We start from the raw sequence: 26,155 nt of genomic DNA, 5'->3' as shown, positions 1-26,155 counted from the left end.
GGCACACGCAGTGGGCGGCCAGGTGGTAGTACCCATTCCCGCCGCTGGGAGGCGGATATCAGGAACCATTCCCATTTTCTATTCATATTTTATTAATGCCTCTGTCTCCTGAGGGGAGGAGGGCGGGCACTATAATTATATATATCTGCCAGGTAAGTATGAACAAACTTAATTGTATAATAACACAATAAACATTTTGTTCATGCCACTTACCTGACAGATATATATATAGCTGAATCACACCTTCGGATGGTGGGAACAGACAGAATAGGATTTTTTGGGAAACTAAAATTAAGTAGATGATATACATCTTGGTTCCTTACCTGTTTGCAAAGTAGACTATGTGATTACTGTCACGTAAGGCTGCTTTTGCTTAATAACAGAGTTGCCAGCCAGGTGGAGACCTGTAGTGCTGGTGCGCTCTGGATGATCTGTCAACGGGTGCGAGACCTCAGCGTGACAAGATCATCGAGGCCATACAAATGAGGGCAACGAAGCAACTGACCACCACCTGACCAACTATACACAAACCCCTTAACACTAGCTAACGGATGGAGATCTTCACATAAGACTCACCACAACCTAAAAACACCAACCTAACTTAACCTAACTAAAGGAATAGGGAAAGAGCTACTTCCCGGTCCCCCAATACTGTTCCCGCCAAAAGAACCGTATGGCCCCGCCAGTGCATTGCAATCGTCATAGATCGTTCTCACATCCCTTAGGTACTGTGAGGCGAAGACGGAGTTGCTCCTCCAAAAGGTACAATCGAGGATGTCCTTGATTGGACATGTTCTTTTGGAAGGCCAGAGAGGTAGCGACGGCTCGTACTTCGTGCGCTTTTACTCGGAAGAGGCTCAAATCAGTCTTCTGAAAAGATGAATGAGCCTCCCGAATGGTGTCCCTTAAAAAGAAAGCAACTGCATTCTTTGATAAAGGTAACTCTGGCCTCTTCACAGAGCACCAGAGGTTACCTGAGGGACCTCTAACCTCTTTAGTTCTATGCACGTAGAACTTGAGAGCCCTTACTGGGCAAAGGACTCTCTCTGGTTCTTGGCCCACCAGACTTGACATCCCTTTGATCTCAAAAGTCTTCGGCCAAGGGTTCGAAGGATTTTCATTCTTTGCCAAGAAAGATGGGTTCAACGAGCAGACAGCATTGTCCCCTTTGAAGCCCATTAACTTGTTAAACGCTTGAATTTCACTAACTCTCTTAGCCGTCGCAAGAGAAGTTAGGAAAAGAGCCTTCCTTGTCAGATTCCGAAGAGACGCTGTTTGCAGCGGTTCGAAAATGTCCGACATCAGGAATTTCAGAACTACGTCAAGATTCCATGATGGAGGTCTCGGTTGAGGAAACCTTCAAGGTCTCGAAAGACTTCAAAAGGTCATGAAGATCCTTGTTGTCAGACAGGTCTAGGCCTCTGTGCCTAAAAACCGCTGACAACATACTTTTGTATCCCTTGATGGTAGGGACCGCTAATTTCTGCACATTTCTGAGAAATAGCAGAAAATCAGCTATCTGGTTCACAGAGGTCGAGGAAGAGGAAACTCCCTCCTTTTTACACCATGCCCTGAAGGAAGCCCACTTCGACTGGTAGACAGCTCTTGTGGAAGCACGTCTCGCATGTGCGATTGCTCTTGCAGCTGCCTTCGAAAAGCCTCTCGCTCTGGCCAACTTTTCGATAGTCTGAACGCAGTCAGACTCAGAGCGGAGAGGTTTTTGTGAAACCTTTCGAAGTGAGGCTGTTTGAGTAGATCTTTTCTTTCCTCCAGGGCAATGTCCTTGGAAAGTCTATCTAGGACGACATGACCTCTGTGAACCATTCCCTTGCTGGCCACATCGGAGCGATCAGGGTTAGCCTTGTCCCTTCCGAGGCCGCAAACTTCCTCATGACTTCCCCAGAATCTTGAAATGGTGGGAAGGCATACAGGTCCAAGGCCCGTCCAATTCCAAAGCATCGCGTCCCACTGCGATTGCCTCTGGATCCAGGACTGGGGAGCAGTAAAGAGGAAGTCTCTTGTTCCTTGACGTTGCGAATAAGTCGACCAGTGGACGTCCCCACAGCGTCCACAGGTCTCGACAAACGTCCTTGTGCAAGGTCCATTCCGTCGGAAGGACTTGGTCCCGACGACTGAGGAGGTCTGCCCTGACGTTTTGCACACCTGCAATGAACCTCGTCAGGATCGTTACCTCTTTCCTTTTTGCCCACAGCAGAATCTCTCTCGCTAGGGAGTACAACGCTCTGGAGTGTGTACCTCCCTGGTTTTTTAAATAAGCGAGTGCTGTGGTATTGTCCGAGTTTATCTGAACAACCTTGTTCTCCAAACTCTTCTCGAAGAACTGCAGGGACAGAAACACTGCTGCCAGTTCTTTTACATTTATATGCCAGGCTACTGTTCCCCTCTCCAGGAGCCTGACACTTCCTTCCCCCTAGTGTGCTCCCATCCTGTGATGGAAGCGTCTGAGAACAACACTAGGTCGGGGCTCAAAAGACTTAGGGACACACCCTCTTGCAGCTTCTGAGGGTCCAACCACCATCTTAGGTGGTTCTTGACCTGAATCGATATCCTCAATACTGCATCGAGATCGTCTTTTGCCTTCCACTCTTCTGCCAAGAAGAATTGGAGAGGCCTGATGTGCAGTCTTCCCAAGGAAACAAACCTTTCCAGCGAGGAAATGGTCCCCAGCAGACTCATCCATTCCCTCGCGAGCAAGTCTTTTTCCTTAGAAAGGCTGAGATTTTTTCTAAGCCTAGCCGCTGACGTTCCTGGGACGGAAACGCTCGAAAAGCCACTGAATCCATCTGAATCCCCAGATACACGATGGACTGTGTTGGGGTCAGATGCGACTTTTCGAGGTTGACCAGAAGTCCCAGGGACTTCGCTAAGGCTAAAGTGAACTGCAAGTCCTTCAGACACTTCTCTCTCGACGACGCTTTTCGATCAGCCAGTCGTCGAGGTATAGGGAAACCCTTATTCCCGAAGAGTGTAGCCACTCGCTACGTTCTTCATCACCACTGTGAACACCATCGGAGCCGTGGTCAGTCCGAAGCACATCGCTCTGAACTGCCAAACTTTGTTGTTCAAGACAAACCTTAGATATTTTCTTGACAGAGGGTGGATCGGGATGTGGAAGTACGCGTCCTGCAGTCCAAAGATACCATCCAGTCGCCCGGTCTCAACGCTCCCAGAACAGAATGAGGCGTCTCCATCGTGAATTTGTTCTTTTCCACGAAGAGATTGAGCCTGCTTACATCTAGAACTGGACGCCAACCTGACGACTGCTTTGGTACTAGGAAGATTCTGTTGTAGAAACCCGGAGACCCCAGGTCCGCGACTTGTTCCACCGCTCTTTTGTCGATCATCTGGTGAAGGAGATCGAACAAGACTTTCTTCTTTTCTCCTTGGTAGGATGGAGAAAGGTCTCTGGGAGTCGTAGAAGAGGAGGAAGATCTAAAAAGGGGATTTTGTACCCCTGCTCACGATCTTGAGGGACCAAGAGTCCGTGTCTCTCTCTCTCCACGCTCCCGCAAAATACTTCAGTCTGGCTCCGACTGGTGTCTGAAGACATGCTTTTCACTTAGAAGGTTTTGGTTTAAAAGGAGCTCTTCCTCGTGAAAACCCTCTCCCTCGAGGAGCTGCTCTCGAGGGGGGAGCCCCACGAAAGGGCTTTACTTTCTTCGGCGGGCGAACTGCAGCCGACGAAGTGGAAGGTCCGGCGACCGTACTCGTAGACTGGGCCAAAAGATCCTGAGTAGCCTTCTCTTGTAGGCTGTTCGTCAGGTCCTTTACCAAAGTCTGGGGGAAGAGATGGTTCGAAAGAGACGAGAAACAACAAGTCGCTTTCTGAGCTGGCGTTACTGACCGAGCTGTGAAGTTGCACAGCAAAAGCTCTCTTTTTCAACGAAAGCTGTCCCAAAGTGCGATTAACCAGCTTTTCCGAACCATCCCTGACGGCTTTGTCCATACATGCTAACACGCTGGACAGCTCCCCCAGACTAAGGGATTCTGGGCTTCTTGCTTGAAAATCCAGAACTCCCAAACACCAATCGAGGAAGTTGAAGACTTCCAGCGTCCTAAGCAGACCTTTCAGATGATGGTCTGTCTCCGACGCGGTCCAAGTTACCTTGGCAGAGGGTAAAAGTGACCTCCTCTGTAAGTCTACGAGGCTGGAGAAATCTCCTTGCGCCGACGAAGGGATACGAACTCCCACTTCGTCCTTGGTCTTATACCAAATGCCTCCTTTCCCACTAAGTTTAGTAGGAGGCAAGGCGAAAGTTGTCTTGCCTTGGTCTCTCCTTCTTAACATCCAGTCTTGGAGCTTCTTGAAAGCCCGTTTCGTCGATAGAGAAGTCTTCATCTCTACGAACTCCGGGATTTTCCCCGTTTTCGATGAAGAAAACTGTGAAGGAGGAGACTTGGGAGCTGCGGGCTGAAATTTGTCCTCAAAAGCAGAACGTAACAGTCTGACTAGGACTTTGTAATCCGAGGTAGAAGGGGCTGTAGCAGGCTCCTCTTCACCCGATTCAGCTGAACTATCCATTTCTCCTTCTTCTCTCATCTGAAGAGGAGAATGTCTGTCAGGCGAAGGCGTCCTATTGGGGGGTCTTAGCAAGATCAAAGGACCCCTATCCTTGCAAGAAGCAGCCTTCTCACGGCTATCTTCTTTTTGACGCTTACTGCTCGCTAATGACAGAGCGTCCTGAGGCGGACGAGCGTCTTCCGCGCCCTCCGCGGCAGTCTCACCTGCTCGAGAAGCGTCTTTACTTCTTTTTGCTGGCATACGTGCCTGAGCGCGTAACAAAGTGTCTGGGGGTAAGAATTCTTGTTCTGAATCCCCGAAAGCGTCTTGAAAGGAAGCCTGAACTTCCTGGCGAGCTTCTTGCCAAGCGTCCTGTCTAGCGTCCTGGAGAGCGTCCTGCCGAGCGTCCTGTGTAGCGTCCTGGCGAGCGTCCTGACGAACGTCCTGCCTAGCGTCCTGCCAAGCGTCCTGACGAACGTCCTGCCGAGCGTCCTGACGAAAGTCCTGGCGAGCGTCCTGACAAGCATCTTGCCGAACGTCCTGCCGAGCGTCCTCGCACAAAACGTCTTCAAAAGCGTCCTGTCGTAACGTCCTTCTATACGACGAACGAGATCTGCGAATCGCTGAAGGAGCAGCGATCGGCGAACGAGACTCCGGAGGCGACGGCAAAGGAGACTGCTTAGTCCTCTTGACAGGCAGTCTAAGGTCCTTACTCCGCTTAGGCTCGACTGCTGCTGGGCGAGTCCTCCTGAGCCATAAGCGAGGATAGCTGGTCCTGAAGGGACAAAAGAATGTTCTTCGTTGGAGAAGAATGAGTCGAGGAAGCAGGACTGGTCCTGTGAGAAGACGAGGGGCGAGGGGACGCCTCCTTCCTTCTCAAAGGAACAGCTACCTGTTTCTCAGGTGTACGCGCCTGTGCGCGCAACCTAGCGTCCTCATCTGAGGAGATCCTACCTCTCTTCTGAGGCGGAAAGACATGGTAAGCGTCTTCTGACGAAACAGGCGAAAGAGGACGTGAAGCGTCCTCCGCCAGAAACGTCCTCTTTAACGGACGAGAGTCTCTCCGAGCGCTCCACCAACCCTTGCGCGGAGGACGCTTCGGAGGACGAAAAGCAGTCCTTCAAGACGCGTGCTCGTGCACGGTCTTTGGCAGCCTGGGTCTTTGCTACAAGGCCTGCCGAAGGGACGCCAGATCGGTGGGAAGCCCCCGTAACCCTCTTGCGGCTTTCGACATACCTCCTCCCTGGGTCTTGGGAGTCTGATAGAGGTCTAGGCCTAGAGGCATTATGGGGCCGATCTGACGCCCCCTCCACAACACTGGGGGCACGATCACACACTTGCACCGAGCCAGTTTCCAAGGCTTTTACTTTGGTCTCCAGAGTGCGAAGGGACTCCAAAATCATAGAGAGAGCATCCGCTCCTCCCGACACAGAATCAGAGCCCGAAGGCAACACAGGTTTAGGGGTTGTAAACACTACAGGTGTTAGTGCAGGAGAAACGTTAGTCTTACCTTTGGAAGAACTTCTTGAGGAAGACCTCCTGATCCTATCGCGCTCCAATTTAAGGCGATAGGACTCATATGCTCTCCTTCATCATCAGTCAATCTCTCACATTCCTTGCACCGATGATCAATTAAACAATGAAGCCCCCTACAACTCATACATACTGTGTGGGGGTCTACCGATGCTTTCGGTAGCCTCACCTTACAATCAGCACTCACACACACTCTGAAACTCACACCACTTGATCCAGACATATCTATTAGAGAAAAGTCAATCCAAAATCAAAAAACGGTCCACTATCGCGCATGCCAATCCAACAATCCAATTCAATACCAACAAAATCAATCAGATACTTAGAAACGAGTCAAATTCCAAAAAATCCTGAGCAGAGGTCTGTAAACAGATGTTTACCGACCGGCGACAGAAAAAATATGAATAGAAAATGGGAATGGTTCCTGATATCCGCCTCCCAGCGGCGGGAATGGGTACTACCACCTGGCCGCCCACTGCGTGTGCCGCGAGTTTTGAAAATTTCTGTCGGACGTCAGAAATACAGCTATATATATATCTGTCAGGTAAGTGGCATGAACAAAAGCAAAAATGTCAACCTTGATGACCCTACCTTGCCAAGTAGTCAGATTGACCAGGTAAAGCTGCTTGGTCGGAGTGGACCACTACTATGACTTCATCCATTCTCCACAAGCAATGGAGTAAACCAACTGAATCATCCTTAGGATATCTAGTTGCAGGAAAACTCCCTTGTGATGATACCTCTGTCAGTACTCACTCTGTGACTGTCAATAGACTAGCATTTAATGAACCTTCCCAAGCTACTCTAAAGATACCACTTGAGATCTCTGATAGCAAATTTGCTGAAGACTCCATCCAACAGCTTTGGACCCTAGAATTAATCGGAATTGTTGAACAAGACATGTACCCTGAGGATAAATCTGTACTGGAAGAATTCAAGAATTCCATGAACATGGTTGAAGGAAGATAAGAGATATCTCTTCCTTGGAAAGTAAATAAGAAACAACTCCCCACCAACTTAGAACTGTTGAGTTAAAGACTAAACAGTAATATTTCTAAACTGAAACACACCAATGACTATCTGGACATTTATGACCAGACCATCAAAGAACAACTGTCTCTGGGTTTCAATGAAACAGTACCAGAAGAGTACCTCAAGTTGACTAATATATACTATTTTTTTACCCATTAACTGAGTATTAAAGATTCAAGTACAGCTCCCATTTGCAATGCATTTGATGCCGGGTGCCAGAATGAACAACGGGCCACTAGTCTAAATGATTGTTTATACTCTGACCCATCTTTGACTAATCATCTAGCAGACTTGTTGAAATTCTGTCCCAACCCATCTGCGGTATCGGCTAGGCATAAGCAAAGCCTTCTTATGTATAGACCTCCACATACAGATTGTAACTATAGGTACACATTTCATCTGGCTGAGAGATCCTGACAATGAAAAGGACCTTCAGGACTATAGGTCTAAGATAGTTATTTTGGAGCTCACCTTTTCTACTCCAGTCGACCTTGCAACACCTCTTTGAAACACTTACCCTACTTCACCTGAAATTAATTTCCTTGTGACCAAAACTTATACGGATGACTTAATTGGTTCTTACCTACAACAGGCAACCTCTACTGTCTTTACAAGGTTGCCAAGGGATTTCTGTCTGATGCAAGAATGCTTTTACGGGAATAGATCAGTAATGAACCAACTTTCAATTAAATGGTACCACAAGAACGTGATGGGAGTATTTGACCCTCTAGGAGTGTTTGCTCCCATAATTACACAATCCAAAATTCTTAGAACAATGGCAGCATCGTAACTTTAATGGCTATTGTCATCCCTAAACTACCTCAGAGCACTAGGCCTTGCGGACTCTGTAAACTAGTCTCTGAATTTGAAAATTCAAAAAAAGCAAAAATGTCAACCTTGATGACCCTACCTTGCCAAGTAGTCAGATTGACCAGGTAAAGCTGCTTGTCGGAGTGGACCACTACTATGACTTCATCCATTCTCCACAAGCAAATGGAGTAAACCCAACTGAATCATCCTTAGGATATCTAGTTGCTGGAAAACTCCCTTGTGATGATACCTCTGTCAGTACTCACTCTGTGGACTGTCAATAGACTAGCATTTAATGAACCTTCCCAAGCTACTCTAAAGATACCACTTGAGATCTCTGATAGCAAATTTGCTGAAGACTCCATCAACAGCTTTGGACCCTAGGAATTAATCGGAATTGTTGAACAAGACATGTACTGGAAGATAAATCTGTACTGGAAGAATTCAAGAATTCCATGAACATGGTTGAAGGAAGATAAGAGATATCTCTTCCTTGGAAGTAAATAAGAAACAACTCCCACACAACTTAGAACTGTTGAGTTAAAGACTAAACAGTAATATTTCTAAACTGAAACACACCAATGACTATCTGGACATTTATGACCAGACCATCAAAGAACAACTGTCTCTGGGTTTCAATGAAACAGTACCAGAAGAGTACCTCAAGTGATAATATATACTATTTACTCATTAACTGAGATTAAAGATTCAAGTACAGCTCCCATTTGCAATGCATTTGATGCGGGTGCCAGAATGAACAAACGGGCCCACTAGTCTAAATGATTTGTTATACTCTGACCCATCTTTGACTAATCATCTAGCAGACTTGTTGAAATTCTGTCCCAACCCATCTGCGGTATCGGCAGGCATAAGCAAAGCCTTCTTATGTATAGACCTCCCACATACAGATTGTAACTATAGGTACACATTTCATCTGGCTGAGAGATCCTGACAATGAAAAGGACCTTCAGGACTATAGGTCTAAGATAGTTATTTTGGAGCTCACCTTTTCTACTCCAGTCGACCTTGCAACACCTCTTTGAAACTTACCCTACTTCACCTGAAATTAATTTCCTTGTGACCAAAACTTATACGGATGACTTAATTGGTTCTTTACCTACAACAGGCAACCTCTACTGTCTTTACAAGGTTGCCAAGGGATTTCTGTCTGATTGAACAAGAATGCTTTTACGGGAATAGATCAGTAATGAACCAACTTTCAATTAAATGGTACCACAAAGAACGTGATGGGAGTATTTGACCCTCTAGGATTGTTTGCTCCCATAATTACACAATCCAAAATTCTTAGAACAATGGCAGCATCGTAACTTTAATGGCTATTGTCATCCCTAACTACCTCAGAGCACTAGGCCTTGCGGACTATTGTAAACTAGTCTCTGAATTGAAAAGCAAAAAAAGCAAAAATGTCAACCTTGATGACCCTACCTTGCCAAGTCGTCAGATTGACCAGGTAAAGCTGCTTGTCGGAGTGGACCACTACTATGACTTCATCATTCTCCCACAAGCAAATGGAGTAAACCCAACTGAATCATCCTTAGGATATCTAGTTGCTGAAAAAACTCCTTGTGATGATACCTCTGTCAGTACTCACTCTGTGACTGTCAATGACTAGCATTTAATGAACCTTCCCAAGCTACTCTAAAGATACCACTTGAGATCTCTGATAGCAAATTTGCTGAAGACTCCATCCAACAGCTTTGGACCCTAGAATTAATCGGAATTGTTGAACAAGACATGTACCCTGAGGATAAATCTGTACTGGAAGAATTCAAGAATTCCATGAACATGGTTGAAGGAAGATAAGAGATCTCTTCCTTGGAAAGTAAATAAGAAACAACTCCCCACCAACTTAGAACTGTTGAGTTAAAGACTAAACAGTAATATTTCTAAACTGAAACACACCAATGACTATCTGGACATTTATGACCAGACCATCAAAGAACAACTGTCTCTGGGTTTTCAATGAAACACGTACCAGAAGAGTACCTCAAGTTGACTAATATATACTATTTACCCATTAACTGAGATTAAAGATTCAAGTACAGCTCCCATTTGCAATGCATTTGATGCGGGTGCCAGAATGAACAAACGGGCCACTAGTCTAAATGATTGTTTATACTCTGACCCATCTTTGACTAATCATCTAGCAGACTTGTTGAAATTCTGTCCCAACCCATCTGCGGTATCGGCAGGCATAAGCAAAGACCTTCTATGTATAGACCTCCCACATACAGATTGTAACTATAGGTACACATTTCATCTGGCTGAGAGATCCTGACAATGAAAAGGACCTTCAGGACTATAGGTCTAAGATTAGTTATTTTGGAGCTCCCCTTTTCTACTCCAGTCGACCTTGCAACACCTCTTTGAAACTTACCCTACTTCACCTGAAATTAATTTCCTTGTGACCAAAACTTATACGGATGACTTAATTGGTTCTTTACCTACAACAGGCAACCTCTACTGTCTTTACAAGGTTGCCAAGGGATTTCTGTCTGATGCAAGAATGCTTTACGGGAATAGATCAGTAATGAACCAACTTTCAATTAAATGGTACCACAAGAACGTGATGGGAGTATTTGACCCTCTAGGATTGTTTGCTCCCATAATTACACAATCCAAAATTCTTAGAACAATGGCAGCATCGTAACTTTAATGGCTATTGTCATCCCTAAACTACCTCAGAGCACTAGGCCTTGCGGACTATGTAAACTAGTCTCTGAATTGAAAAGCAAAAAAAGCAAAAATGTCAACCTTGATGACCCTACCTTGCCAAGTAGTCAGATTGACCAGGTAAAGCTGCTTGTCGGAGTGGACCACTACTATGACTTCATCCATTCTCCACAAGCAAATGGAGTAAACCAACTGAATCATCCTTAGGTATATCTAGTTGCAGGAAAACTCCCTTGTGATGATACCTCTGTCAGTACTCACTCGTGACTGTCAATAGACTAGCATTTAATGAACCTTTCCCAAGCTACTCTAAAGATACCACTTGAGATCTCTGATAGCAAATTTGCTGAAGACTCCATCCAACAGCTTTGGACCCTAGAATTAATCGGAATTGTTGAACAAGACATGTACCCTGAGGATAAATCTGTACTGGAAGAATTCAAGAATTCCATGAACATGGTTGAAGGAAGATAAGAGATATCTCTTCCTTGGAAAGTAAATAAGAAACAACTCCCCACCAACTTAGAACTGTTGAGTTAAAGACTAACTGTAATATTTCTAAACTGAAACACCAATGACTATCTGGACATTTATGACCAGACATCAAAGAACAACTGTCTCTGGGTTTCAATGAAACAGTACCAGAAGAGTACCTCAAGTTGACTAATATACTATTTACCCATTACTGAGATTAAAGATTCAAGTACAGCTCCCATTTGCAATGCATTTGATGCGGGTGCCAGAATGAACAAACGGGCCACTAGTCTAAATGATTGTTTATACTCTGACCCATCTTTGACTAATCATCTAGCAGACTTGTTGAAATTCTGTCCCAACCCATCTGCGGTATCGGCAGGCATAAGCAAAGCCCTTCTTAGTATAGACCTCCCACATACAGATTGTAACTATAGGTACACATTTCATCTGGCTGAGAGATCCTGACAATGAAAAGACCTTCAGGACTATAGGTCTAAGATAGTTATTTTGGAGCTCACCTTTTCTACTCCAGTCGACCTTGCAACACCTCTTTGAAACTTACCCTACTTCACCTGAAATTAATTTCCTTGTGACCAAAACTTATACGGATGACTTAATTGGTTCTTTACATACAACAGGCAACCTCTACTGTCTTTACAAGGTTGCCAAGGGATTTCTGTCTGATGCAAGAATGCTTTTACGGGAATAGATCAGTAATGAACCAACTTTCAATTAAATGGTACCACAAGAACTGTGATGGGAGTATTTGACCCTCTAGGATTGTTTGCTCCCATAATTACACAATCCAAAATTCTTAGAACAATGGCAGCATCGTAACTTTAATGGCTATTGTCATCCCTAAACTACCTCAGAGCACTAGGCCTTGCGGACTATGTAAACTAGTCTCTGAATTGAAAAGCAAAAAAAGCAAAAATGTCAACCTTGATGACCCTACCTTGCCAAGTAGTCAGATTGACCAGGTAAAGCTGCTTGTCGGAGTGGTACCACTACTATGACTTCATCCATTCTCCACAAGCAAATGGAGTAAACCCAACTGAATCTCCTTAGGATATCTAGTTGCTGGAAAACTCCCTTGTGATGATACCTCTGTCAGTACTCACTCTGTGACTGTCAATAGACTAGCATTTAATAAGAACCTTCCCAAGCTACTCTAAAGATACCACTTGAGATCTCTGATAGCAAATTTGCTGAAGACTCCATCCAACAGCTTTGGACCCTAGAATTAATCGGAATTGTTGAACAAGACATGTACCCTGAGGATAAATCTGTACTGGAAGAATTCAAGAATTCCATGAACATGGTTGAAGGAAGATAAGAGATATCTCTTCCTTGGAAAGTAAATAAGAAACAACTCCCCACCAACTTAGAACTGTTGAGTTAAAGACTAAACAGTAATATTTCTAAACTGAAACACACCAATGACTATCTGGACATTTATGACCAGACCATCAAAGAACAACTGTCTCTGGGTTTCAATGAAACAGTACCAGAAGAGTACCTCAAGTTGACTAATATATACTATTTACCCATTAAACTGAGATTAAAGATTCAAGTACAGCTCCCATTTGCAATGCATTTGATGCAGGTGCCAGAATGAACAAACGGGCCACTAGTCTAAATGATTGTTTATACTCTGACCCATCTTTGACTAATCATCTAGCAGAACTTGTTGAATTCTGTCCCACCCATCTGCGGTATCGGCAGGCATAAGCAAAAGCCTTCTTATGTATAGACCTCCCACATACAGATTGTAACTATAGGTACACATTTCATCTGGCTGAGAGATCCTGACAATGAAAGGACCTTCAGGACTATAGGTCTAAGATAGTTATTTTGGAGCTCACCTTTTCTACTCCAGTCGACCTTGCAACACCTCTTTGAAACTTACCCTACTTCACCTGAAATTAATTTCCTTGTGACCAAAACTTATACGGATGACTTAATTGGTTCTTTACCTACAACAGGCAACCTCTACTGTCTTTACAAGGTTGCCAAGGGATTTCTGTCTGATGCAAGAATGCTTTTACGGAATAGATCAGTAATGAACCAACTTTCAATTAAATGGTACCACAAGAACGTGATGGGAGTATTTGACCCTCTAGGATTGTTTGCTCCCATAATTACACAATCCAAAATTCTTATGCAAAAGGTCTGGAAACTATCCAAAAGGTGGGATGACGAATTGCCACCAGAACTTCAAGGTGAGTGGTCAAAGATCAAGAAAACTGAGAACATCTTTGACCAGGAATTCCCATTTGGTTCACAGCCAACAGACAGACTAATTATTCTCTTCATATATTCTGCAATGCTAGAGAAAGGCCTATGGGGGTGGCCTGCAGCCTATTTGATGGAGCAACACATGGTGCAAACCTGGTTCTTTCAAAGCAAGAGTTGCCTTCTTAAAAGGGAGAACATACTACAACTTGAGCTGGAAAGAAACATACCACAACTTGAGCTGACTGTCAACTATAACACTGTCAAAAACAGCTGAATACCTCAGAACTGTTTCAAATCCAATGGTATCATAATTACTGACACTGTCATATGGACTGACAGTAAAGTTGCCCTGCACTAGATTCAAATCAGCAAATCTAAAAACATTTATATCTGTAAACACAGTGAATGAGATAAGTCAGGTCACTGAAGTGAGGTACCTCTATGTGCCCAGTGAAGATAACCCAGCAGACCTTAGTCTCTAGAGGAAATTCTGTGTGACAACTTAAGAAAAGTCAAAATGTTATTGTTAGTATACAATAAGGTTTTGTACATACTTACCATGGCAGATATATACTTAGCTATACGTCCTCTGACGTCACGACAGAATTCAAAACTCGCGGCACACGCGACAGGTAGGTCAGGTGATCTACCTTACCCGCCGCTGGGGTGGCGGCTGTAAGAACCAATCTCCCTTTCCAGCCAGAATTTTTTCCTTCCACCGGTCTCCTGAGGGGAGGCTGGGCGGGCCATCAATCGTATATATCTGCCAGGTAAGTATGTACAAAACCTTATTGTATACTAACAATAACATTTTTGTACATGAACTTTCCCTGTCAGATATATACTTAGCTGATTGACACCCTTGGTGGAGGGAAAGAGGACAGCAATATAAATATGGAAAAAAGGGAAAACAAAACACTCCACCCTAGTTGTAGGATGTAAATACAACCTTGGTTCTTACCTGTTTAACAGAAAAGACTTTGTAGTTACTGTCTATGAGTCTGCGTTGCCTTAAGAGCTTCAGCGAGGGCGTGACCTACACTGACAGACTCTTTTGGTCTATCAAAGTGGGATTTGGTTATCCGCTTACTTGATAGAATCCGAGCAGGATCTGTCAACGGGGATTCGCCCACTTATATGACAGAACCTAACCACTATCATTGCAAGGAGCTCAAACATAAACCGATCACCTAACCAATCTAATCATTGTTAGACTACGAATGAAAAACATGCCTACCCGCATGTTCTTTCAAACAACCAAAAAACCTACAACCTAACAAGGGGAAAAAAATATACTACAAAGGATATGTCTCAGCTCCCTGCCCCAGCACGAATCTGCCGATACGTACGGGCCTAACCCGAAGCACTTTTCATACGTTAATTTTGACGTCTCTCAGATAGTGGTTTGCAAAGACTGAGTTGCAACGCCAGAATGTTGCCTTCATAATATTACTCAGGGATATGTTTTTGTTAAAAGTCAATGACGTGGCAATAGCTCTTACCTCATGAGCTTTGACCTTAAGAACTTTGAATTGACTTTCATCACATATCGCATGCGCTTCTTTCACCAGGCTTCTGATAAAGAAAGAAAGCGCATTCTTCGAAAGAGTCCTCCTTGGATCTCTTACAGAGCACCAAAGGTTGACATCATTGCCCTTAAGTTTTTTCTTTCTCTGTAGATAGAATTTTAACTTCGTACTGGGCAAAGCGACCTCTCTGCTTCCTCGCCTACTAATGCAGGACAGCCTTGTACTGCAAAGCTCCTAGGCCAAGGATTTGAGGGGTTCTCGTTCTTGGCTAGAACGAAGGAAGGACGAAACAGATAGCTGCATCTCCTCTGAATCCCACATTTCACCTTCTAGTGCATGGAGTTTACTACCCTCTTTGCGGAAGCCAATGCATGAGAAAAATTGTCTTCTTCGGTTGAGGTCTCTAAACGAGGCAGAACTGAGGCGGTTCGAAACTTATTGGACCTCAGGTAACGTAGCACTACATCCAGATTCCAACTCGGAATCCCTGGAGAAACTTCTTGGATGTTTCAAACGATCTTATTAGATCATGAAGGGTCCTTATCTTCTGAAATGTTTAAGTTTCTGTGCCTAAACACTGCAGATAGCATGCTACGATAGCCTTTAATGGTTGATACCGCCAATCCACTTTCTTCCCTAAGGAAAAGTAAGAAGTCTGCTATTTGGGTCACAGAGGTACTGGAAGAGGAAAAGTGATGGTTCCTACACCATCGCCGAAAGACGTCCCACTTCGATTGGTAGACTCTAAGGTAGAAAGCCTTCTTGCTGCTGCAATAGCCGTTGCAACTCTTGCAGAAAAGCCTCTCGTTCTGACCAAACTTTTGACAGTCTGAAGCCAGTCAGATCTAGAGCGGGGAGGTTTTTGTGATACCTCTCGAAGTGGGGTTGTCTGAGCAGATCGATCCTCTGTGGTAATGTTCTCGGAAGATCTACTAACCATTCCAGTACCTCTGTGAACCATACTTGTGCGGGCCAGAACGGGGCTACCCAGCGTCATCCTTGCTGCCTCCGATTTCTGCAAATTTCTTTAGAGTCTCTCCCAGTATCTTGAATGGAGAAAAGAAAGCATACATGTCTAGACCCTTCCAATCTAGTAGAACGCGTCTATCGACACTGCCCTCGGGTCCGATATCGGAGAGCAGTAGTTGGCTATCCTCGCATTCTTGGCTGTGGCGAAGAGTCTATATGAGGCTTGCCCCAAAGCTTCCACAGGTCCTGGCAAACATCCTCGTGAAGAGTCCACTCTGCAGGCAGGACTTGATCTTTTCCTGCTTAGAGGTCTGCTCTGACGTTTCTTTTCTCCCTGTACGAACCTGGTAAGGAGACAAATCTTCCTTTGCTCTGCCCAAAGCAGAAGTTCTTTTGCTGTCTCGTACAGGGAGAAAGAGTGAGTCCCCCCCTGTGCCTTCCTGATGTAAGCCAGGGCGTGGTGTTGTCCGAGTTGATCTGTACTGCTGAAGCTAGGACGTGTGGCTCGAAAGCTTTCAAAGCTAGCCAAACGCCATCATCTCCTTCTTGTTGATGTGCCAGGTCACCTGTTTCCTTCTTCCAGGTGCCTGACACTTCTCTTGAGCCGAGCGTTGCTCCCCAACCTGTTTCCGAGGCGTCGGAATACAACACTTGGTTGGGGTTGGGGCGGAATGTGAAGGGACATCCCTTCTGCAAACCTGAGAGGGTTGGCCCACCAAGAGAGGTCCTTCTTGATTTCCCTTGAGATCTCGAAGGAGAACTCTAGGTTTTGCGAACGACACCTCCAGTTTCGATGTAGAAAGAACTGGAGAGGTCTGAGGTGCAACCTTCCTAGAGAAAGGAATTGCTCCAACGAGGAGAGTGTCCCCAACAAACTCATCCACTCCCTCGCTGCATACTTCTTTCTCTAGGAAGGCTTTGACTTTCTCTGACCCTCGGGCTATCCGTTCTGGAGACGGAAAAGCCGAAAATCCAGAGAAGCCATCCGAATCCCCAGATAGATACGATCTTGACTGGGGATCAACTGAGACTTTTGAAAGTTCACCAAAAGTCCAGAGAACTTGCCATGAAAAGGGTCTTTTGTAGGTCCTCCAAACATCTTTTCTGCGACTTGGCTCTGATTAGCCAGTCGTCCAAGTAAAGGGACACTGACTCCCTCCAAATGTAGCCATCTTGCTACATTTTTCATTAGGCCTGTGAAGACCTGAGGGGCTGTTGAAAGGCCGAAGCACGAAGCCCTGAACTGGAATATCCTTCCTCCCATCATGAACCTGAGGTATTTCCTTGAAGAAGGATGGATAGGCACATGGAAGTAAGCGTCCTGAAGATCTAGGGACACCATCCAGTCCCCTGGCCGAAGGGCTGCCAACACTGAGGATGTCGTCTCCATGGCGAACTTCCTCTTTTCTACAAAGAAATTCAGGGCGCTTACATCCAGAACCGGTCTCCATCCTCCTGAGGCTTTTGGAACTAGAAAAAGGCGGTTGTAAAAGCCCGCTGAGCAAGGGTCGCTCACTAGCTCTATAGCCTCTTTCTCGAACATTTGTTCCACTGCTTGTGTTAAAGCAAGGCTCATGATGGGATCCCTGTACCTGGCCACCAACTCCCTCGGAGTCGTTGTCAACGGTGGTCTTTCCGTAAAGGGAATCAGATATCCTTTCCGGATAATCGAGAGGGACCAGTTGTCCGCTCCTCTCTTTGCCCAGGACTTCCGAGAATCTTAGAAGTCTGGCACCTACTGGTGTTTGGAGGACTACTTCCCTACTTCTTAGCTCTGGCAGAGCGTGAGAAGGATCTACCTCTCTTGAAAGGTCTATTACCTCTCGAGGTAGAGGCTCTAGAAGGAGGGACCCCCTCGAAAGGGCTCCTGTCTAGCTGGAGTCTCTTTCTTCGTCTTCGTCTGGAAGGAGGTCCTAGGCTTCCGTGCCGACTGCGCGAGCATGTCCTGAGTCGCCTTCGCAGAGATAGATCCTGAGATGTCCTGTATTATCTTCTTCGGAAATAGCAGAGGCGAGAGCTGCGAATACAGAAGAGAGGCTCTTTGGGCATGCGAAACAGACTTAGTCAGAAAAGAGCAGAAGACTGATCTCTTCTTAAGGATCCCTGCTCCAAACAGGGAGGCTATTTCGCTCGATCCATCTCTAACTGCTTTATCAATGCACGTTAGAACACTGTTGAGATCTCTGGCGAAATAGCATCCGGGTTCTGAGTCTTCTTAAGCCAAGACCCCCAAAGACCAGTCAAGGAAGTTGAAGACTTCCAAGACTCTAAACATTCCCTTCAGCAGGTGGTCAAGCTCGTTCATAGCCCAGGTAGTCTTAGCAGACAAAAGAGCCGAGCGTCGTGCTGCATCTACCAGAGAAGAGAAGTCCGCATCCGCCGATGAAGGAAGACCCAGGCCTAGGGGTTCTCCAGACTCGTACCAAAATCCCAGTCTGCCCGTAAGCTTGGAAGGAGGGAAAGAAAACACAGTCTTCCCTTTCTCTTCCTTAGAAAGCAGCCAATCACCAAAACCTCTCAAAGCCTTCTTCATTGAGATGGTTGGCTTCATCCTCACACAAGAGGAAAAACTTTCGTCTTCTTCGAAGTCGAGAATAAAGAGAGAGGAGACGGAGGAGCGACGGGGAGTAAGGGAGTCTCCAAACTCTTGAAGAAGGAGATCTGTAAGGATCTTATAGGACGAAACTGACGAGTCCTTCACCAAATCCTCTTCTGAAGGTTCAACTTCATCCACTGAAGAACCCTCCGCTTCTTTACGAGGGCAGTTAGCCTTCTCTAAAGAAGTGCGCCTGTCCAGAGAGTGTCTAGTAGCAGACTGGCGCCTATCAGGGGAAGCCAAAGTTTCTGGAGAGCTCCTCTCGAATGAGTCCTTCCTACTCTGATGAGTGCGTGCTCTTTGATCCTTAATCCTACTCCTAGAATTCCGGGCTTCCAAAGGGGAGCGCCTCTTAGTGAGGAGAGCCTACTATGCTCAAGGCGCTTTCTCAGGATCCATGCGCCTGTTCAAAGGAGAGCGCTGCCAGGCGAGCTGCGCCTACCATGAGGCGAACGCCTACTAGGCTCTTGGCGCCTACTTACAGGAGAGCGAAGCCCTGGAGAAGGTCGCCTACAAGGAGACCGGCGTCTACCATGCTCCACAAACTTCGATCCAGACTTGTGTGTCTCTTCAAAAGGTAGTCTCCCAGAAGAGACATATCTTTCAGGCTCTACACGCCTGTCCTGAACAGAGCGGCTAAAAGGAGAGCCGTGCCTACAGGAGAAAAGCGCCTATCCTCCGCACCACGCTTGGGAGCGGGAGAGCGTCTACTTGGGGAGTAGCGCCTACTAGGCTCAAGGCGCCTAACAAAAGGCGAGATCCTGTCTCTTGACGAATCCATCAAAGAGTAGGCTCTCTTATCCAGAGAATGAAGGATCTTCGGAAATGAGCGAGAAGACGAGGCTGTACGCCTGTCTTTAGCGAACGCCTACTAGGCGCTAGATCCCTTCCTACTGGAGAGATGTAGTCACCAGGAGAAAGCTCTTGGGCGATTGACGCCTGGGAAGACGACAAGCGCCTGCCAAGGGAAGAGCGCCTCCTTCCATCCGCTGATACAGGAGAGAGAACCGACTCTGACTGAGACGGTAACACAGGCGAAGGAATCCTAGACTTCTTGACAGGGAGAGAGACGTCTTTCCGACGCGTTCCTCCTGCCAAGGAGCCCGCCAGCGCCAAAAATCTGCGCTTGCAGTCCAGCAAGAATTCGAGCGGAGATCTGCAAAATCCTCCACCGGATAAGAGGCTCGAAGCCTACTATGAGCGAGAACTCCTGCTCCCTCCTGGGTTTCTTGATCTCTACTTCCGGCTCTTCTGGAAAAACTTCCGGGCTGGAAGGAAAGGCGCCAGGAGCCTTCCGGGCTCTCTTCAGCGGTCGCGAATAATCCGAGGCGCTCCATCCTCTTCTAGGCGAAGGTGAGGAAGAAGAAGAGAAGCATTGGCGCAATACCTCCTTCTTCGCGCGAACAAGGGCAGCCTGGGTTACGAGCATCAGGATCTACCGAGGGGACGCCTGATTCGGTGGGTTGTTCTCCCTAACCTTCCTGCGGCTGTTGATTTCCTCCTCCACTGGGACTGGGAGTCTGGAAGAGGTCTAGGCCTGGAAGCATTAAGGAGCCGATCAGACGCACCCTCCACTGCACTGGGGTCACTGCACAACAATTCACTTCACTACTCTTACCTTGCAACGAACGAATCTTCTTTTTCCATGCTAAGATCGTGGCTCTCATGGTTGCCACTTCCGTATCGTATCCGTTAGGTTCGATGCAGGGCGCAGGAGCTGAAACTGGAGAAGGTTCTAATGCTACAACAGGATTTTCTTCTACCTCGCTAATACGAGACTTACTAGAACTCCTAGACGAAGCCTTTCTCACCCTGTCTTTCTCTAACTTTCCTCAAGTAGGAAGAAAGAGCCTTCCATTCACCCATCATCCAACTCACACTCATTACACGGGTTAACAAAAGAACATTCTTTCCCTCTACATTTAAAGCAAACTGTGTGAGGATCTACCGTAGCTTTCGGTAGTCTCACCTTGCATCATCCATAGAGCACACCCTAAACATAGAAGATTTCTTAACCTCTAACTCAGACATCTCGAAATCAAAGAAAAATCCAAATCAATATACCAAAAAACAATCCACAAATGCGTATGCCAAGCCAACAAGATCAGGTACTTCACCGAAAGTCAGTCCAAATAAATCCACGGCAACGAGAATTGAATAAAGCTGTCAGGAGGTAACAACCACAGGTGTAGTCGTCACCGGCGACAGAAAAAATTCTGACTGGAAAGGGAGATTGGTTCTTACAGCCGCCACCCAGCGGCGGTAAGGTAGATCACCTGACCTACCTGTCGCGTGTGCCGCGAGTTTTGAATTCTGTCGTGACGTCAGAGATGTATAGCTAAGTATATATCTGACAGGAAACAAAGTTCATGTACAAAATATGGTTTTTTGGTTTTGTGGCCCCCGTTGCCTCCTGAAACACACAGATGTGGCTGGATCAACAAATTTTTGTATACCACCCACCTGAAATGCCTGAAGAAGTTTCTAACCACAGTTGTCAGTGGAGTTACCTGTCTCATTGATATCCATAGGGTTTCTTCCCTTCCTAAACTTATAAATGTCACTAGTTTAGTCATCCAGTTTACCAAACTCCCGAGATGTACAACTGAGAATCCATAAAACTAAACACTTGGGACCAGTAAACTTGGAAAATGTTGAAGTACCGAATTCAAAGCACTGCCCAATTCTTAGTGGCTCCATGCAGACTCAACACTTTCCAGAGATGTCATACCTTACCAAAATTCCCACAAATTCCTCCTGCATTAAATGTCAAGGCTTGTTCCTGAATAAAAGTGACTTTTCAGAAGCACTGGGAGGCCACAAAATGCTGACCAGCTCCTATACAGCACTAACTTTCCTCTGATTCTTCACACATGTATTTAAGACAATTTGCAAGGAGTGAGAAGAATACTGGATACCAAGACTTAGACAGTGTGTCAACAAGATGAAATCACAGCGCCAACTATGTAACCATCTGGAAGGCCCAGCCTTACACAGACCACCTCCTCCACTTCTACCAGCTTGTAGAATGAACAGTCTCTGGCCACTTGAGGTGGACGGAGTAGATTTTGATTCCAAACACCAAAAAATTGACAAGTTTTGCAAAGATCCTGTCCTCGTTGAATGATTTCTCACAATGCAACCAAACTTCAAGAGTGGCTCTCCATTGATTCAGTCTTTATAAGAAGACACTGGTGTCAGTCCACATTGACTAGCAAACACTGTTAATGGATATTCATCACCCCTAGGGCACCCTTCTGCGAGATGATTGTTGGCGGTGTTCAAATCAGCCCTAAAGAAATCTATTTCAAGAAGAGGATTAATTTCGTTGAACTTGATACCATTGTCACTGAGACAGAGTGCCGCATTAACAATAGACCTCTTACCTATGTGGATGGTACATCGCCAGATACCACTGACACCCTTAGCCCTTCTCACCTGTTATATGGCTACAGGTTAAACTCTTTACCTACTACCATAGACAGGGATTACCTGAATGACCCAGATTTTAAGCTTGACCACAAAACGATGGAACGAGAGGTTCGAGTTCATATCTCAGGTAATACATGCCTTCCAAGAATAATGGGAGAAGGAATACTTACAGTCCTTAAGAGATAAGACAATATTTGTACAGTCCTTAAGAAATAGACAATATTTCAATGGCGACCCATCACGACTTTTCCAAACTAAAATTAAAGTAGGAGATGTAGTGGTAGTTGTGTACAATGACACCCCTCGCAGCATGTGGAAATTGGCAAGGGTCACTCAGCTTATGCCCAGCTTCTGATGGACTGGTCAGAGTTGTGAAGTTACAGACCGGCAATGGAGAGACAACTTGGTCTTGACAAACTTTATTCGCTAAAAGTCTCTAAACCAGAAGATGTGTATACGCTAAATGCTGTGGAACAAATTTAGAAGACAGTCAAAATACTGAAACCTGTCAAGCCGGAGAAATGAGACCAAAGAGAAGAGCTGCCACCAAACCAAGGTAATTTTTGCAACAGGTGATCAGTGATAAAGCTGTTTAATCTAACACGAAACTCTGTGTGTCAGTCTTCCCCGGGGCGGGGACTATGTTGTAGATTTATTTGTACATAATAATATTAACTTTCTTACCTAGTCACTGCTAATAGTTACAAATACTAACTATATTTCATTTTCTTTGGTGAACTTAGTAAAATTTTAAGAATTTTTAAATACTTTGATTACTATTACTTAGCCTTTAAAATTTGATTACTTTCACTAACACTACTAGATTGACTTTATAAATGTAGAGCTTCAACTGTTCTTTTAAATTAGAAAAGAAATTAATTTAGGGAGCGAAGGGTGGGATTTTTTGGGGGCGGGGGTGACACGACTTCTGTAGATTCTAGAGCAGGCAAGATGCACTTGTAAACAACTTAGACTTCAAAATATAATTGCTTAGTGTAGTATTATAAAAACTTGATATTGTAAAGGCCTTTGGTTAATATGTCCCTCTCTTCCTTGTTTTATCTGTCCTAACACCATATCCATTCCAAATCCTTATCTACAACCAAAAATCTGAAGTGGCTACCAGGCTACCGTTCCCCCTTGTCACAGGAACGTGTTGGTAGGTAGCATAAATTTTATCACTTTACAAATTCCATTATACGAACATAACTATACTCCGTTTTTTTCCATCAGTCCATCCGCCTGTGGTGTTTGTGCATGGTAACACTGCATTCCAAGGGCTTTAAATAATATCCTATTTCGAATATTAACGGTGTAATTCACTACAGTAAATTATTAAAACACTTTTCAGTTGCATATGTACACCCAGATATCCTTTTATTTACCTAAAACTTACGCATAACGTAACTATTTAAAGCCCGGGACGCAGTGTTACCATGCGCGATCACCGCAGGTGTGATGGACAGATGGAAAAAGACAGTATAGAGGCCATTGGTCTTACCAACCAAATAGATAGGATTCATGTCAATTTAGGGTATTCAATTAATATCAGCATGTTTAAACTTTAGGCTATCTTTACAGTAGGTTGATATACGATTCCTAGGTTTGGTCCCCATTGCTTGGTTAAGTGATTAGTTTTCCCATTGCCAGTGGGTTGCATTTTACAGCTTACTTGCTAGTTTTATAGTAATATTGAAACTTATGTGAGTTAACTAGGCATAGGCTTCAAACTGAACAACTTTACATGGATGTACATAATTACATGGGTCGTTATACTATTTAGCCAAAATTAGGCTTGCCTGCATATTCCCCCATTAAATCTGGTCCTTATTTTACCTCAACTTTACTTTAACCTGGTGAAACCTACTTGAATTCCTGGCCTAACTGACTTGCCTACAATTCTTATGTCCTTGGTTTAATTTTACTCTAAATCCCCTTTACTTCAATCAATTTGATCCATACTTACTCTTAGGAGAATTTGACTGCATAAATTGCAAATTAATTTTATGTACCCTTTGGAATTTCTGGCATAAGTCTAAAAAGTTATGTGCATGGAAGAATTGTATGTTTAACAGCCTGTCCTTTAACATCTACCTTATTTATAAGAGAACTTTCAATTTTCCCACTGTGTGACAATATTTACCACAAGGGGAATATGGGTTTCAAACCTACTCTATTATCCAGTTGGCTCGAATGATGGACATAGGTATGTCAAAGTTACAAAGGGAACTTTGTCTCATTCAATCAAGAGGTTACCACATTACGTTACAAAGGGGAAGGGGAATGGGGAAGTGGAAGAGGGTAGAGGTTTGAAACCTACCCTATTATGTATGCTGGGTCAAATGGCCACTCAAGTTACAAAGGGAAGGGGGATTGGGTGGGATGGGACTGAACCCACCTTATTATCTAACTAGGGTCACATGTTGGCTACATGACAAATTTCGTTTCAATCGTCAAGCACTTACCACTCAAGTTACAAAGGATGGGGGAAGGGGACGGGACGGAATTGAAACCCACTCATTACCTAAGTTGGGTTAACTGATGACCAAGTGGCAAATTTTTGTCAAGATCGGTCAAAGCGTTACCACATATGGTAAATGACCGAGCTACATATCGGCCACCTCCTCGGAAAAAGTACTTGAATTCGCAGGCATGAGCAATGAACATCAGTCCAAGAGTTGTGGCCCCATCCAGGCTGTGCACCGAGACCTCTACGCTCATCTCGAAGTTAGAGTTTTCTCCTAAAATTACGAAACGTGGGCATAATTCACGCACTTTTTCGGGAAGTGGCAATGTTCCGAGAGAGGTGGCCGATATGTCGCCGCTCGGTCATTTACCCTAATCACAAAAGGATGGGGAAATCAGACTCAAAATTTTTGTCTGGTCTGAATTTTGCATGCTTGCTATCATCTTTCTTTCATGCTGATCTCAATAATAAATTTTCATACATTGCTTTTTTTATGAAATTAAATAGAAATCGCACCCATACGCATAAAGCGGGTTGTTAGACCTATAGTGAAACTGGAGTGGCAGGGTATGCTGGAGGATTTAAATTTCTGGAAAAAAAAGAATTATTAAAATGGAAAACGACGTATTATTAATGTACTTATCCTATGTGAGACTACGGAAGCTTCGCATCAAAATGCGCTCCCTCCCAAATCCTCCCAGTAGTGCTGAAGGACACCTACAACCTCTAACGTTTTTTGAAATACGCTTTGCATTTTCTCACATTTAGCTATTTATTGACAACCAACACAGAAAACCTTTGCTAAAACCATCATGGGTCTTTGACTTCCAGTAACGTCTAATATTTTAACACTGACAGACACTGTGAAAGGAAAGGCTGGTGCGAAGGTTTAAAAGTACATAGGCGCTATGGGTGCAATCGCAAGCCAAGCACCAAACTGTGAAAACTGAAATCTGTAATAGTAAACAAAGGGTGATTACCTAGTTCTACGACAATGGCCAGTTTTATGGAACACTCACCTATTAATGAAGAATAATACTTAGTAGTACGTCCTCGACGGCTCACCTCACGCTAGTTGATTTTTATGAATGCAATGGCAATGAAAAATTTGATTTTTCCTCGTCACTGAGGTCACACTTTGGAAGGCTTGGCAGCATTCATGAAAGACTTGAGTTGTCATTTAAACCCCATTCCTTATTAACACTAACATATGTAAGGCTATTATTTGTTCTGGGTGACAGTTAATCCCAGCAACTTTTATCACAGACACTTCCATAAGGCAAAGCTGCTTGTTCACATACCGAATGGAACTAACTGCCGTGGGACTACATAGGAGATACGGATTTCCTCCTTAAGCTACTTGAAATCACTAATGGTCGGATTTGCTGCAGCTTCTCTCTTCACGAAGTTAAGGATCCCAGGGGTTACCTATCCTATCCTGATTAAGCCAGCCATGGGCACGGTTCTTGCTGTTCAGCAACCGGCAAAGGGATTACCAGGATTTCCCTTCCCCTCTCAGTGCTCCATGAGATGGTTCTGTCATGTCCGTGGCTTTAAATCGGTCTGTGGATAATTCTATCGGTCATTACTATATCCAATTTACAGCACTCAGTAACATGCACTGTCATCTTGTGATGTATACGGTCTTGGCATGTTGCCATGATCTGTGGGAAATATTTTCCTTTTGGGGCTTTCAGATTAAAACAGGTAAAATTTATTTTTTTCAGTTTTTTTGGCAGTAAGAATCATTTACGCACTGCATACATGCACACGTCACTGATATATAGGGCCTACCCACTGGCCAATTGATGCGGCATGACGCCGGCTGGGCGAGTGTTTTTCGCGCTCGGCTGCCA

The 26,155-nt window shown here is 44.8% G+C and overlaps 1 protein-coding gene across 2 annotated transcripts in view; it reads left to right on the top strand.

Annotated features, from left to right (window-relative positions):
• The window catches only part of LOC135221949 (uncharacterized), a 677,814-nt gene that overhangs the window by 227,371 nt on the left and 424,288 nt on the right, over positions 1-26,155 (top strand). The gene's annotated exons all lie outside the window — the stretch shown is intronic.

This window comes from Macrobrachium nipponense, chromosome 3, assembly GCF_015104395.2.
Source record: "Macrobrachium nipponense isolate FS-2020 chromosome 3, ASM1510439v2, whole genome shotgun sequence".
Classification (NCBI taxonomy): Eukaryota; Metazoa; Arthropoda; class Malacostraca; order Decapoda; family Palaemonidae; genus Macrobrachium; species Macrobrachium nipponense.
This window is presented reverse-complemented; position numbering and strand designations above follow the sequence as displayed.